Genomic DNA, 15,102 nt, shown 5'->3' on the forward strand with positions numbered 1-15,102 from the left:
AGATACTCAGTTACAGACTGTGGAGAACTGCCAAAATGAAATAGAGGAAGTATAATAACCTAACATATGGAAACAATGCAGTGATTCTATTAAGAAGTGACAGATAAAGGCCATGGGGATTGCAAATCCATCACTCAATTGTCAGTGATATATAAAGAACAGAGATTCTGAAAGACTGTCCAAGGGATGTTTTTTCCCTTGTCTAAATTCTCCAAGGACCTTGGCTAATAGTATGGAGTGTCAATGGACATTGAATGTGTGATTTCAGAAAATTCAATGAACTTAAGAAGTAGAGATTGGGAGAATTGGTGCTCAAAGCACTAGTTGATTAAAATGGGATGTCATGTGGCTAAAAACTTTCTAAAAAGATCTTACCAGGAGGACTTATTATAAATTTATGGTCAAAGATGAGTAGGTTGGGTTTAATTTGACAGTGGGCAAAGGAACACATCTAGTCCCGTATCTGCTAAGATGTATGTGGTGGAGGAAGAGAAGGACTGTTAGATATAACAAACACTCTAAGAATCATGGTCTGATGGCCTCTGTATTTCCTGATTGTGAAGGTGGTTAAATTCAAGTTAATCTAGAGTTCTAAGCATTTCAAGAGAGGTAGTTTTGCAATGAAATGCAAAGCATTCAAGCTCAAGATGATTGGGGGGATGTGGGACACTGACATCAAATACATCCACTTCCCTTTAATTTTACTTCAAATTTGTATTACACAACTTACCAGTTGCTGGTAAATTGATTCCAACTCTGTGTGTCAGAGTAAAATCCTCCAAAGGGATTTCAGTGGCTTATTTGGTGGGAGGTAGGTAACCAGGCTTTTCTTCCAAAGTGCCTTGGGTGGGCTTGAACTTTTAACATGTTATTAGTCAAGGACTTAGTCACCCAGGTTTATTAAAATGAATTTGACAAATTAGAAAGAACTTATAAGAAATCATACATATATATGTCTCTATTTTATTTTCAAATGTGACTATTAGCATGTTAATATACTATACACCTAGATAAAGATGCCATTAAGCTTTTTCCTTGCTTTCAAATGTAAGTTACTGGAGCTTCCCAACCCATCAACAGCTCCTCCATTAACAACCACTGCTGTGTCTAAACTATGACGTCACCATCAACAACAGCCTGAATAACATAAGATTCTAATGGATGCTTCAAAATCACTCAAAGCAAAAGCCCCTTTCACCCACAATATGAAAGATATGTTTGGCAACCTTATTATTTTCAGAAATGTGTTCACTCTCCTATTTATATCCTCTAAACATAAGTAAAATTTTACAGACTTACTTAAATATTAGAGTCTTGCTGTGACACTATAGGATAAGTACTGGGCTGTTCACCTTAAGGTCGGTGGTTCAAAGTCACTCAGAAACCCTATAGTGGTCATTATGAGTCAGAACCTACTCAACAGCACTTAACAACAACAACATTTAAAACTATGGAAATGTATTGTGTGCTGTTGAGTGGATTCTGACTCATAATGACTTTATAGGACCGACTAGAACTGCCTCATAGAATTTCCAAGACTGCAATCTTTATGAAAAGCCTACTGCCACAGATTTCTCCCACAGAATGACTCGTGGGTTCAAAACACAGTCTTAATGACTGTGCCACCAGAGCTCTTTGGAAATAGATTATGTGTGTATGTTCATTTGTGCTAAATAAGTCTGAACTAGAAGCTAGATAGTTTCTGCCCTGACATAAGAACATCTTATGGATGCAATTCACCTCTTTGAATATTTACAAGAATGGTGGTGGTGGTGGTTATGTGTTGTGGAGTCGGTTCCGACTCATAGGGACCTGTATAGGGTTCCCAAGGCTGTAAATATTTAAGGGAGCAGAAAGCCTCATCTTTCTCCATGGAATGATGGGCAGTTTCAAAGTGCTGACCCAACTCTTAACCACTACGCTACCAGAACTCATTTACAAAAATAAGAGCATGAATAACTGAACTCAAAGCAAACTTTAAGGAGGATGTTAAGCAGGACAGACTGTGTTCTACTTACTGACATAAGCTATGAGCTGGGAGTTACCACTCATTGGTTTTAGAGTGACTAGCCTTCCCAGAATGCTCTGCATCTTCAGTATATAAAGACAAAATGATGACACCTGGTTGTTCACTCTTATTTTCAATAATAAAGAGTAAGCCTTGTTCCCGGCACAATGCTACTTTGTGATCACAGAAAATAATAAAAGAGAAATTGCTCCTAGTTTCATGAAGCTTGTGCGTATAACCAGCACCACTCTTGTGGAGGTAGTTATGTGCCGCGGAGTCGGTACCAACTCATAGCGACCCTGTATAGGGCTTCCGAGACTATAAATATTTACAGGAGCAGAAAGCCTCATCTTTCTCCCTGGGAATTGCTGATAGTTTCTAGCACCATTCTACCAGTATGGAACACGACTGAACAAAACACAGATCCTTGCCATTGTGAACCTTACTCCCAACTGTAAGAACAATAATCAAAATAACAAAATACATATGTAAATTTTAAAGCATATTGTTGCTCTTGTTAGGTGCCATCGAGTCGGTACCAACTCATAGCGACCCTATGCACAACAGAACGAAACACTGCTCAGTCCTGGGCCAACCTCATTACTGTTGCCACGCTTGAGGCATTGATGCTGCCAATTTGCCAGTCCATCTCGCTGGGGTCTTCCACTTTTTCTCTGACCCTCCACCTTACCAAACATGATGTCCTTCTCCAGCCACTGGTCCCTTCTGACAATATGTCCAAAGTATGAGAGATGATGTTTTATCTTTCGGCAGCCAATGGTACTTTCAATATTCTCCTCCAACACCATAACTCAAAAGCATCAATTCTTGTACGATCTTCCTTATTCAATGTCCAGCTTTCACATGCTTATGAGGTTATTGAAAATACCATGGCTTGGGTCAGGTGCACCTTAGTCCTCAAGCTGACATCTTTGCTCTTCAACTCTTTAAAAAGGTCTTGTGCAGCAGATTTGCCTAATGCAATGCATTGTTTGATTTCTTGACTGCTGCTTCCATAAGTATTGAAGGAGATAAGAGACTTTATCTCTTTGCTGTCCAGAGAAGCATTTTAGAAAGAGGAAATAGTCAATGTAAAACCCCTAAGGCCAAAACATGCCTGGCATGTTGGAGGAAGAGCAGAGTCCAGCTTCCTACAATGTATATGAAAGAAACACGTATATTTTATCTTGACACATTTTTTAAAAAACACACCTATATGTGCCGCTTTTTCTTCTAAATAATATTAGACCTCTTTAAAGTGTAGAAGAGCAAAGATGTCATTTTAAGGGCTAAGGTATGCCTCACCCAAGCCATGATATTTTCAGTAACCTCACATGCATACGAAAGTTGGACAGTGAATAAGGAAGACCGTAGAAGAATTGAGGCTTTTGAGTTATGGTGATGGAAAAAAAAAAAATTAAATGCCGTCGAGTAGATTCTGACCCATAGCAACCCTGTATAGGGTTTCCCATAGCAACCCTGTATAGGGTTTCCAAGGAGAAGCTGATGAGATTGAACCACTGATCTTGTAGTCCAAATGACTTTTCAGTCTGACACATTAGCCCACAGCGCCACACCAGGACATAATGGAGGAGAATAATAAAACTACCATGAACTTTTAGAAAAAGTACAGTCAGAGTGTTCCTTGGCTTCTTGAAAGCCAGAATGGCCAGACTTCGTCTCTCATACTTGAGACATACTATCAAGAGGGACCAGTCACTGGAGAAGGCTATGTTTGGTAAAGTGGAAGGTCAGAGAAAAAGAGGAAGACCCCCAATGAGATGGATTGGTGTGGTGGTGGCAACGATGGGCTCAGGCAGAGCAACAATTGTGAGGTTGGCCCAAGACCAGGCAATGTTTCGTTCTAATGTGCATAGAGTTGCTCCAAGTTGGTACTGACTTGTTGGCACCTAATAATAACAACAATATTAGATCTATGAAAGACTCACTTATTTTAGAAGAAGAAATTATTTCTTTAGAAAACATGGAAGTTAGTATGTTGCTGTAATCTAGGATATCTTTCTCTTGATTTTCATCATGAGTTTTCCAGTGCAGTTTTGATGTAAACCATATTTGGTTAATAATAATTATATAACTATATTTTCTCAATTTCCTTCAGAAAAAATTTAATCATCTATATAGGAGCTCTGGTAGCGTAGTGGTTACGAATCAGGCTGCGAACCTAAAGGTCAGCGGTTCGAAACTACCAGCTGCTCCGCGGGAGAAAGATGAGGCTTTCTACTCCCGTAAGGATTTACACCCTCGGAAACCCTGTACAGGGTTGCTATGGGTCGGAACCGACTCGACGGCATGTAACAACATATAGGTAACAGGAGGGAGCAGTCACTAGAGAAGGATACCATGTTTGGTAAGGTGGAGGGTCAGAGAAAAAAGAGGAAGACCCCTAGCAAGATGGATTGCCAAAGTGGCAGCATCAATGGGCTCAAGCGTGGCAACAATTGAGGTTGGCCCAGGATCGGGCAGTGTTTCATTCTGTTGTTCATAGGGTTGGTATGAGCTGGTACCAACTCAATAGCACCTAACAACAACAACAATATAGGTAAACATGTGAACCATGCCTTCAGGCAGCAATGCGCAAGACATTTGGATTCAGCAATTAAAAGCAATTCTCCACCTTAAGGTTAAGAAACCAACATCAAAACGGAGCACCTATTGAAGGTATCTTAATTACAAACATTGCTGTGTTCAAGCAATTTTATCACCCATCAGTCAGTGAACATTCTACATTCATATAACATAAAGCTGACTGGCATTAAAATCCACTTTCTTCATAAATCGCAGGTAGAGTTTTAGCAGTATGTCTGATTATATTGTTATTGTTAGGTGCCTCTAGTAGATTCTGACTCAGCGATCCTCTGTACAACAGAAAAAAAACCCACTACCCGGTCCTGCAACATCCTGCACATTGATGCTGCCACAATGTCAGCCCATCTCATTGGGGTCTTTCTCCTTTTTGCTGGCTCTCCACTTCACTGAGCATAATGTCCTTCTCCAGAGACTGCTCCTTCCTGATAACATGTCCATAATATGAGAGAAGTCTTGCCATTCTTCCTTCTAAAGAGCATTCTGGCTGTATTTCTTCCAACACAGGTTACTTTGTTATTCTGGCAGTCTATGGTACTTTCAATATTCTTCTCCAACACCATAACTCAAATGCATCAATTCTTCTACTGTCTTCCTTACTCATTGTCCAACTTTTACATGCATATGAGACCATTGAAAATACCATGGTTTGGGTCAGGTGCACCTTAGTCCTCAACGTGATATCTTTGCTTTTCCACATTTTAAAGAGGTCTTATGCATCAGATTTGCCTAGTGCAATAAATCATTTGCTTTCTTGACTGCTGCTTCCATGAATGCTGATTGTGGATCAGAGCAAAACGAAGTATTTCACAACTTCAATCTTATCGCCATTCATCCTGATGCTATTTATTGGTCCAGTTGTGAAGATTTTTATTTTCCTTACATTGAGGTGCAAATCATACTGAAGGCTGTGGCATTTGATCTTCATCAATAATTTAAGTCCTCTTGTTTTCAGTAAGCAAGGTTGCATCATTTGCATATCATAGGTTATTAATGAGTCTTCCTCCAATTTTGATGTCATATTCTTCTTCATATAATCCAGCTTCTTGGATCATTTGCTCAGCATACAGATTGAATAAATATGGAGAAAAAATGCATTGCTGGTGAGCACCATTTCTGATTTTAAATCATTCAGTAACCACTTGTTCTGTTCTAATGAGTGCCTCTGAAAAATTTCCTCATGAGCACTATCAGTGTTCTGGAATACCCATTCTTTGCAATGTTATCCATAGCTTGTCACAATCCACACACTCAAAGACTTTGCAGCATCAACATATCGAGTAAATGTCCTCTGGTGTTCTCTGCTTTCAGCTTAGATACATTTGACGTCAGCAAAGATAACCTTAGTTCCACATCTTCTTCAGAATCCAGCTTGAGTTTCTGACAGTTCCCTGTGATGTACAGTTGTAATTGTTTTTGAATTATCGTCACCAAAAATTTACTTGCATTTGCCATTAATGATATTGGTAGATGATTTCCACATTACCTTGGATCACCTCTCAGGAATGAGCACAAATATTAATCTCTTTCAATCTGTTGGCCAGGTAACTGTCTTCCAAATTTCTTGGTATAAATGAGTGAGCACCTCCAGTACTGTATCAGTTTGTTGGAAGATTTCAATTTGTATTCCATCAATTCCTGGAGCCTTGTTTTCTCATCGTCAGTCAATACCGTCTATGTATCTTGGACTTCTTCCTTCAATACCATTGGCATATGCTACCTCTTGAAATGGTTGAACATCGATCATTTCTTTTTGATATAGTAATTCTGTGTATGTCTTCCATATTATTTAGATGCTTTCTGCATCACTCAATATTTTGCCCATACAATATTTCAGTAGGCCTAGTCAAGGCTTGAATTTTTCCTTCAGTCCTTTCAGCTTGAGAAATGCTGTTCGTGTTCTTCCCTTTTGGTTTACTAACTCCAGGTCTTTGTACATTTCCTTATAATTCTTTACTTTGTGTTCTTGAATTGCCCTTTGAAATTTTCTGTTCAACTCGTTTACTTCATTATTTTTTTCCCATTCACTTCAGCATCTCTGTGTTGCAGAGCAAGTTTCAGAGTGTCTTCGGACATCCATTTTGGTCTTTTCCTTCTTTCCTGTCTTCTTAATGACCTTTATACTTTATTTTGAAGTTAAATTTTCAGCTTTTGCCACTAGGAAAACCTTGATATTGAGTCATGTTTCCACCATGAGGAAATTCCACAAGAATTTGATTTTAAGTATGTTCTATGCTCAAGGGCAATTTAGTCATTAGGATTCTACTATCTTCCTTTAGAAATAAAAACAGTGGAAATTGTGACCTTTGTTTTAATAACATAGCTTAGCAACTGTCTAAATTTTAAGAAAAAAGAAAAAACAAGTGTCTGTTTGCCACTTATCTAATATAGAATACAAGTTAGAAGAGAGATGTCTTTAAAGCAAAAGCTGATGTTGGTTCCTTTAGCACACCTGGATAGAAGGCAGCTCTCGCATGGTGGTGGCACACTCCCAACATCTGCTCCTTTCATTGAATTGAGCTGTAAATTGAAATTCCATTGCAATGTTTTTAGAACCAGTTGAAGTAAGGAGACTGTCAGAAATCCTCTTTAAACTCACCCTTATCCAAACAGGAAACTGACCCTTGGCCCCTGAACGTAACAGTACACCAGTGGAAATTTCATTATCCCTGTTTCAGTTGAACTAAGTGAAAATTAATTGTGTAATTATCTGGATGAGCGCATGTGTAAAATTTTACAATGTGCCAGTTAGATTAAGTAACGTGTTAGTGGCATGGTTTAGTGCAGAGTCAAAGCTGTCCTATAAAGTTGAAATAAAAAAATACAACAAGGTTGAAGAGGGGGTGGGGGGAGCCAGAGCAAATGCTTAACATGAGAAGGTAAGGTTAGGTTTAATTTCATAACCTGATGAAAATCTTACCCTCCTACACCCTAGGTAAATCTGGAAAAGTTGTAAAGTGTGTGGGTGTGTGCTCACATACTCAGAAAATTTTATATAACTGACTCTTCCATTGATTATCATTTTAAAATTAACATATTTTTAAAATAGAATCTTGGTGTGGTACTATAGGATAAGCACTGGACTGCTAACCATAAGGTTGGCACTTCAAATTTAGGAGTTCATCCTGGAAAACCCTAAATAGCGTTGCTTTCTGTTGGAATAGATTCAATGGCACTTAACAACAACAAGAACAGCATTCTTAAAATATTTAACTTGCACAGTTTAGTATTTTATGTTTGTCATTTTATTTTACCAACCACATTAGCAGAGTGCAGGCTACAGGTGGGGATGAAATTATTTGCCTCAGATACACTTTGCTCACCTGTTCAATGAACTGCCCTGACTTTTTTTCTGCACACAAGAAAGTAATTGTCCAAACAGATGATAAGCTAAGATCTTTGCATTATAATAACATTTAGGCAGAGTATGGACTGGCCTTAACATCAAATGCATGGGGAATTTCAATTTGCTTTCTTTGATACAGATTTTAAGGGACATTTTTCCCCCTGAGATTTAACCCTTACCCCTTTTTAAAAAATATTGCTTTGTAGACAATTTCCATTTCAAAGCCTCTGGAATGTTTAGATAGCAGAATTTGTGGATGAAAGGTACAATTTGGGTGGGTGATCTTTTAAAGAAAGGACCATCTTCAAACAATATATGAGTAGTGTATTATGATCTTGGCAGTTCTGAATGTCAGATTTCACAATATCAGTGCTATTTTGGCAAATCCAGACACTAACATTTGTATCTTGCCAGTGAATGACACTTCTGTTTTTCTCATTCCATGTACTACACATTGTCTCCATAAAGCTATGTTTATAGTTAAAGTCTTTTGAGACTTTCCTTCCAACCACTACCTCAAAAGTGAAATTTCTACTTGACAAAAATAGTAACATTCTCAAAGCACATGTACTTAAAAACACACACACACATTTCAATTTTTTTTAAACTTGACTTGATATAATGTTATTAAATGTCTGTATTTGGTGTTACTAGATCTTAAAGAGACTCTTAGTACTTTTACAAAGCTGTAATGAGTATGTATATATTTAGAGAAAAGCATTCTGTTATATCCAAATATGATTTAAAGATAGAAAGCACCTCGGTGAATTATATAACAGGACAGCAAATGGAAATTGAAAATAAATAAGATCATTCAAAGGAAAAAACAAAGGTTCCAATCAGAGACCATTCACCTTAAAATGAAAAGGAGGCTCTGGTATTAAATCTCCATTTTACTAGATTAAAAACCAGGAAAAGTTTGGAACAGACCTTTCTACTTTAAATAAGACAACATATTCTCCTCACCACTTTTAAAGTGTCCTGTAGTTGGAGAGAACAAAATAAAAATCAGGTGGTAGGCTTGTGGATTGTCACACAGCCCCTCAGAGCCTTGGACAGCACTTGTGTTTGGGGATGTCCTGGTTATGTGTCATGTCAAGCAGGACGTACCCCCTCACAGCAAATGCAATGTTTGCCCCACTTTCTAAAGTCAAGCCTGGGAGGCACTCTGTGTCTTTCATGAAACAATAAAAATCAAGAGACTGTAGTTAGACTTTCTTATTTTTTAAATAAATCATTTTACAGTTGTAACTATCCTGGCTTTAGATGAATTCAATAAATATAAATTTTATCCAAACTTAAATATAAATCTATACTTTATAAGAATATTTTTTAATTGTTTTTATTTATTCCTTGCACTATAACTCCATGCATTTAATTTTTTAAAACTTTTTATTGATTCCAATTAAACCCACTTCCATGGAATCAATTCCAACTCATAGTGACCCTCTCCAGGGTTTCCTGTAAATCTTCATGGAAGCAGACCACCTCACCTTTCTCTTTAGGAATGACTGATAGGTTTGAATCATTGATTCTGTGGTTAGCAGTCCAGTGTTTATCCCATTACGACCATTAAATTACCCTAGAATTTCAGAACTGAGAGAGATCTTAGAGCCCACTTTTTCCATTCTAGAGGTAAGAAATTCAAACCCTACAAAGAATACTGTCTTGTCCAATGCTATTTTATTAGTCCATGTTTTCAGTCATGTGGGTTTCTCTGCTGCTAATAGGATGAGAATTAAATGTGATTAAGCAGAAAGGCAGATGCTAGGATTAGAAATAAGGGAACAGAATATGAGAAGGAAGTCTAGTGTAGCCTGGGTTTGATTCCTGGTTCTGTGTGTTGCTCTGTGTGTAACTTCGTATCTATAACTTAATCTCTCTGAACTTCCAAATCTCTGATCTGGTCTAAGTAGTGTTCACCTGGAAAGTTAGATGTGAATATCAAATGAAACAATATATAAAGAGCTTCCCAGTGTATAATGGACAGCCAATGAAATTCATCTATTTGGGGAGCAAATTTTCAAAGTCAAAAAACAATTTTATTAAATTTATTGTCAAAAGTATATGAAAAAATCTTTGAAAGTCAAACTTTCAAATCAGTTTAACAAAAAGTTCTTTTGTAATAAAATTTGTTATATATATATATATATCCCCAAGAGAACATGTTTATTCAATATGTAAACAAATTCTTCACTTGGACATCCTTAAGAACAAACGTGGAGAGGGAACACTTAATAATTAAATGGAAAAATGTGCTTGAATTCATAGATATACACATTTTATCGTGTTCGATTATTTTTATGCCTATTTACTTCCAAAATGGATTCAAAAGGGTAAAGTTTTTCTTCTCCACTTGGGAAATGTTTATAACTTTTTAAATTTCACAAATGGGAAAAAAACAACAACTTTGGATTCAGATTTTACTGAATGGCTTCATAGGATAAGCACAGAACTACAAACCAGAAAGTTGGTGTTTCACATACAGTCCCCAGGAGAAAGATGAGGCTTTTTGCTTCTTTGAATATTAAAAGCCTGGGAATATAACACAGGGTCTCTAAGATTCAAAATCGAATCCATGGTATTTAATAACAGCAACAATGTATTTTGGAAACCCACTTCATGCAAAAAGCTCCCAAACCTGCTGCAGAATTTCAGGAAAATATGAGGAAGCAAAACAGAGCATGTGGTACAAGAATATGAAGTACAAAGAAGCAAATGTGTGTGAGAGAGTGAGCAGAAGCAGCTACCCACTCATGACAGAGCAAGAGAAAGACAGAGAGTCCTTTCTCTCACTTGAATAATAAGATTGAGGTTACCGTTTCTTTATCTTCTTTCTCACTGTTTGTGGAATATTTTTAATGTTTTATTAGAATCTCATCGAGAATTCTTCAAGATGAGACCATAAGAAATGGAATAATAGAGTTTTTGAAATGAATTTCAGATTTCAAATGAGTGTTCAGATTTCTTTATATGCACAAATAAGCTACTCCTCCCTATCCCAGGGCCTTTTATTCACTCCTCCAATAGTTGCTGAGTACTGATTTCTGAAGACATAAAACCCAACTAATTCACTTATGGTGTTTCTTAGTGGAGCCAGACAAATAAATACACAAATAAATGCTATGCTAGGTGTTGAGTGCCATGAAGAAAAACTAAACAGACTACAGGTAATAAAGATGGGAGAATGTTATAAACAATAGTCAGGGAAGCATTTTATGAGGAAGTTTAGGGTGGCTTCAAGGGAATCTGAGACCCTAGACTGCAAAAACTTCTAGTATGAATTATTTCAAGTTGTACTAGAAAATGTACTTACTTTGCACATTTTTGGTTGTGATTATACTTTCTGCTAAAGAATACTTGTTTCCTTCATTTCTATGAAACTCAGGAAGCATATTGTAAATAAACCTACAGTGTATGAAAGATGCTACCTGTATTTTAGCCAAAAGTAGAATCCCATGAAACGATCCGAAACAGGAAGGAACAGAGGGGGAGATACTCCTTTGAAAAAAATAGGGACTGAAAAATGTAAAATAATACAGTCACTGAAGCTAAAAATAAACGACAGATTATCTGATCTTAGAAAACATAACATATTTTCTTGGAGAACAGAAATCTAAGACAGCAAGGGGAATTCTTTTCCTTGCTGTCCCACTTTTATCCCAAAGATCTGAGGGAGCCATATGAAAATTTCCTGGCATCCTGGGGCAATAAAATAATCTCAGTCTTCTTGTGAAGCCACATTAGTATGGAGAGGGAACAGAGGCCCTTTGAGCACTCCGAAGTGCTGTGTAAGCTGCATTATTCCCCAGGAATCCAAAGATTTGTTTATTTGCCAAAAGTTTTGCTACTAACACATAGAGGACCAGGTGATATACTCTAGGACTTGAACATTTACCAATTAAGAAGCTCTCCATTAAAAATTTGGAGGCACACATTAATGGTTACCAATTACTTTCTTCAGAGATGTTGGTGAGAAAGTAAATGGCAAACCAAAAACACCAGTTGCCATATTGTCAATTCTAACTATGACAACCTCACATGCCTCAGAGTTGAACTGCATGCCATAGTATTTTCATGAGGGACCTTTCGAAAGTATGTCACAAGGACTTTCTTCTGATGAGTCTCTGAAAGGATTTAAACTGCCAACTTTTTCAATAGTATTCAAGTGCTTACCTGTATCACTTAAGGTATACATGGTAGACCCAAGATAAATTATTGTCCTCACCAAAATGTAGCTTACTGGAGACCCAGATGAACTAAGTCAGCTTCTTATCACCTTGACCAGCTTCAAATTCTTTAATGTCAGAATGCATGATAAAAGTTGTTTTAAGTAACTCGCTTTCTCATTCAAAGGCAGTTTATTCACAGTATATCTTAGTATAACTTTTTAAAAAATCATAGTCAATTACTTTTAATGACTTTTAAAAATTTGTAGTTAGCATACACATAACAAAACATTTTCTAGTTCAACATTCTTGACATATTAGATTCAGTGACATTAATTATGTTTATCATGTGGTTTAACTATCACCATTATCCATTTTCAATACAAATTTACCCATTACCCTTAACTGTGTTTCCTAAGCAATGATTCCTCTTTTCTGTTCCTCTTACCCATCTCTATTGTTGTTGTTACGTGCCACAGAGTTGGCTCCAACTCACAGCAACCCTGTTTAGGGTTTCCAAGGAGTAGCTGGTGTGATTGTACCACTGAACTTATGGTTAGCAGTCAAGTGCTTACCCTAGAGCACCACACCAGGACTCCCTACACATCTCTAGTAACCACTAATAAACTTTGGTCTCTATATACTTGCCTATTATAGACATTTCACTTAAGTGGGATCATACAATATTTGTCCTTTTGTGACTGACTTATTTCTCTAGACATAATATTTTCAAGTATAACTTTTAAGTGACTGCATTTGCAAATGTGTTTGGACATATGTGTACATACCTGGTAGTGTGTGTGTTGGTGTTCTTTGGTCAATAATAGAATTTTGTGGGAGGGAAAAGAGTTCCTTTTATTTTAAAGCTGCCCATAGAAAAAACACTATTTACATACCAAATACTATAGAATCAAGCCCTCAGCTGCAAGAAGCATATGAATTACTTACCTGCTCAGAAATATAGATTCAAATATATACAGAATTGAGGGAGGTGGGGCTTGATGGCAGCTAGGGTAGAGGTTCAGTGAGGTTCGCCATCAGTAATACCACAGAATACTAGGAAAAGCAGATTCAGAGCAGAGCTCCAAAACTCGGAACCACATAGGTAGGAATATTTTTTTTAAAGTTTGAAGTCTTATAGCTAGTGGAACTTGTAGCAAAAGTAAGAAATTGTGTACTTTTGAATCTGTCAGGCCCAGCGGCCTGGAGGCAACAACTTGGGCGAGACCAAATGTCAAGGCCAAGCAGAGGAGCAGACACCACAAAAAAAAAAACGCAGCGGGAACCTTGGAGCAAAGGTGGACAATACACTTTGTCAGTTTTGCTTTGTTCTGATTTTCTTTTTCTTTTTCTTTTTCTTTTTGGGTGGGGTATCTGTTCATTGCCTCCCCCACTATTCACACACCTCCATTCTGGTGACTAGAGGGGGTGCCTAAGAGAGTGAACACACCCTACCCCCCACTAGTGGGTTTGTCTGCCACATATGCGCACAGATACTCTCAGCCCAAGAGCCGGCCCTGAACTTTTTTTTTTTAAATACAGAAAAGGCCAGAACAAGGGGTGTGGAGAGGGAAAGAGAGTTTAAAAACAAAACAGGCCAAAAATTAAATTAAATCCTGAGGTACAGCATAATAACCAACAGTGGCATCTTGAAATCAATCATGCAGCTTTGAAGGCAAGAAGCTGAAATAGGGCATTTAAGTCATATTCATATTAGGCTACAGATTTTTTTTTTTCCCTTCTTTCCCTCCTCTCCCTTTTCTGTGGTTATAGACTATAGTATCCAATCTAGTTTTTTGTTGTTGTTGTTGTTGCATTGGTGGGGTTTTTTTTTCTTGTGTTTTTGATGGTGCTGTTTTGCTGTTTTATGCTCCACTTCTACCTTTGGGGAACTCTTTTCACCCTATATTACCCAAGAAGAGACAACAACTGCTGCCATATAGTCAAGCTATAATCACACTCTATAAAACACCAAAATCCAGGCAAGAACCAATATCAACTGCCATACACCAGGGAGGCAGACAACACCTGTGAAATTTACTCTGAGTTAAACAATAAAAAGAGTGAAAAGGGAAGCCCACATCCTACTCACATCTACCTGGAGGCAATCAGAAAGCATAAAAAAATACCACAATACATACTCAATTAAGTATTAAGGTTACAGATGAACACTAAACATGTCCAAGAAGCAAAAGCAGATAACCATAGCAGCACATGTCCAAAAACAAGATAAAATGTCTGAGACAAATGACCTAGAGGTAGACTTTAACTACATTCTGGAAGGAGAGCAGGCCTTGCAAATGCCTGAGAAGGAATTCAGAAAAATGTTTATAAAATATTTCAAAACACTTTAGAATGGAGTTGAGAAAAATAAGGAAGAAATCAGGAAAGCACTACAGGAATAATCAAATAAGACAGATACAGCAATTGAAACAATTCAAAACCTACAGAAAGAGGTCCAAGTGATCAATAATAGAATATCAGAAATAGACAGCACACTGAAAGGCCAAACAAGTAGAATAGAAGAGATGGAGGGCAGAACCAGTGAGCTGGATGACAAATCTCTCAATACCACTAAGATAGAAGAGCAAACAGTAAAAAGGATTTAAAAAATCTGAAGAAGGTCTAAGATTCATGTTGAACAACATGAAGAGGAATAACAAAAATTATCAGCATTCCAGAACAAGAAGAATCACACATGTCCACAGAGGAAATAGTTGAGGAACTGCTGGAAGAAAATTTCTCTTACATCCTGAAAAGTGAAGAGATAAGCTTTCAAGAATCTCAACAAACCCCAGGAAGGATAGACACCAAAAGAAAATCACAGAGACATATCATAATCAAACTCTCCAAGATCAAAGAAAAGGAGACACTCCTGAAAGCAGCTAGAGAAAACAGAAGTGTTACATACAAAGGCAAGTAAGTCAGATTAAGCTCAGATCTCTCAGCAGAAACCATGCAAGCAAGAAGGCAAT

This window comes from Chrysochloris asiatica, unplaced genomic scaffold (assembly GCF_000296735.1).
Source record: "Chrysochloris asiatica unplaced genomic scaffold, ChrAsi1.0 scaffold00146, whole genome shotgun sequence".
Taxonomy (NCBI): domain Eukaryota; kingdom Metazoa; phylum Chordata; class Mammalia; order Afrosoricida; family Chrysochloridae; genus Chrysochloris; species Chrysochloris asiatica.